This window comes from Sorex fumeus, unplaced genomic scaffold (assembly GCF_029834395.1).
Source record: "Sorex fumeus unplaced genomic scaffold, SorFum_2.1 ptg000092l, whole genome shotgun sequence".
NCBI lineage: Eukaryota > Metazoa > Chordata > Mammalia > Eulipotyphla > Soricidae > Sorex > Sorex fumeus.
In genome coordinates this window covers 996,666-998,856 of record NW_026606149.1, presented here as the reverse complement: position 1 = coordinate 998,856, position 2,191 = coordinate 996,666, and the positions used below count along the sequence as shown (strand labels likewise).

The 2,191-nt window shown below is 41.9% G+C and overlaps 1 non-coding gene across 1 annotated transcript; it reads right to left on the bottom strand.

Moving 5' to 3' along the window:
- Positions 1-215: 215 nt before the first annotated feature.
- LOC130039655 (U6 spliceosomal RNA) lies at positions 216-322 on the bottom strand. Its single transcript, XR_008794937.1, has one exon. It is a non-coding gene; the product is annotated as a U6 spliceosomal RNA (small nuclear RNA).
- Between the last annotated feature and the right edge of the window lie 1,869 nt (positions 323-2,191).

The window sequence follows — 2,191 nt, the reverse complement described above, 5'->3', positions numbered from 1 at the left end:
TTGATGGCTTTAGTTAGATTTGTTGTTATAGGAAATCTGTAAGAATATTCTTGAATATATGTTTTCATATACTTATGCTATTATTTCTATGAAATACAAACCTAAATGTAGAATTATTAGGTTCCATGAAATATTTTTTTAAATTTTTTTTGGTGAAACACCATGAGGTACAGTTGTAGACTTACAAATTTTTGTGTTTGGGTTTCAGTTATACCAAAAATATGGAACGCTTCACAAATTTGAGTGTCATCCTTGGGCAGGGGCCATGCTAATCTTCTCTGTATCATTCCAATTTTAGTATATGTGCTGCCGAAGTTAGCACTATTTAATAAAAGTTTTAAGATAACAATAATTATTCTTTGAATATAGTTATTTCTACATAAACATGTTCACCTGTAAATTTGTTCTTTGGAAATCTTAGATTTTCATTTATAAGAGATGTTTTAAATCTTTTGTTGTTACTGTATTTGGCATATTGAATACGTCACGGGGAACTTGCCAGGCTCTGCCATGCGGGCGAGATACTCTCGGTAGCTTGCCGGGCTCTCCGAGAGGGGCAGAGGAATCGAACTCGGGTCGGCCATGTTGGCTGCGTGCAAGGCAAATGCCCTACCGCTGTGCTATCAATTTCAAAGCATCTTAGAGGTAGTTTACTAAACCCATGGTATAAATGTAATTCAATTTTACCTATTTATAACCAATTTAAAATATAAACAATGTGACTTTTTATTTCCTAATACTGTTTTCTAAATATATTTGCTGTATTCAAGCAAGACTATTTCAGAAAAGAAGATATGATTTGATCATAATGGGTCTCAAAACACTGTTAGAAATTGCACAAGAATTAGTAGTGATACAATATACTTCCTAGGTGAAAACAACTCTTCAATCCAATAAAGTGCTACTACAAAATTCATTGAGGTGGGGCTGTAGCGATAGCACAGTGGGTAGGGCGTTTGCCTTGCACATGGCCGACCTGAGTTCGATTCCCAGTATCTCATATGGTCCCCTGAGCACCATCAGGAGTAATTCCTGAGTGCAGAGCCAGGAATAATCCCTATGCATTGCTGGGTTCATTCATTCATTCATCATCCTGTTATTCGTTGATTGCCTCGAGCAGGACCCAGTAACATTTCTTTCATCTTAGCCCTGAGATTATATTCAAGGCTCTTTATGAGAATGAGACCCATCATTGTTACTGGTATTTGGTATATTTGGTACGCCACGGGGAGTTTGCCAGACTCTGCCATGTGGGCAGGCTACATTCGATAGCCAGCAAGTTTATCCAAAGTAGGAATGAGATAATGTCATAAAAAGATGTCCTGATAAGATGTCGCGCGGCCGGAATTTGGAGGATCTGGGTGGAAGATGCTCGACTCCAATCCGACTAGGCTTGGAGATCTCGGCACCGGAACCCGTATGGCTTTGTCCCTCTGCCAGTACCTTCATGTGTGCGGAGCGTGGTCTCGGCATGGTGGTGGCTGGTCCTGGAGGTCTTCCGCTGCCGGAGCCGTGTAATCCCATCAGCGGTCAAGACTCAGAGACTATAAAATCCAGCTCCCGGACGAGACCAGTGCAGTCTCCTGGCCCTGTGCCTGGCTGTTCCTCGCCGGGGTCCCTTGGAGGGGAGCGGGTTGAGCTTTCCTCCCCACCCCGTCCAGGGCATTGCTGGGTGTGACCCAAAAAAAGGCAAAAATAAAATTCATTGAGGAGAAACACTTTGAGAGACAACAATCGTCCAGTTGCTCTAAGCTGGGCAAACTTTTTGTAAGAATCTACTTGTGATGTGTGTGTGTGTTTGTGTGTGTGTGTGTGAGAGAGAGAGAGCTAGAGAGAGAGAGAGAGAGAGAGACAGAGAGAGAGAGAGAGAGAGAGAGAGAGAGAGAACTAGAGAACTGGGATCCAAGTATGGCGTTGCATGTGTTTGAAAACATACATGAGATTATGGATGAGAATTTGTGCTCTGTGTGTGTGTGTGAGTGTGTGCACGCATGTGAGAATGAATTTGAGTATCATGTTTGCAGGATAAATGTGCTGTTCATAGGCTGAGTGACGAGTACATCTCTTGGATGCGAATAAAGGAGCTCTCACTAAGAGCAATTCGCAGCAAGTCAACAACATACGGGGAAGTGCTGGAAAAAGCTGGTGAAGAAATATGTTGAACTTGATTGTTCAGATAATATTCATTCAA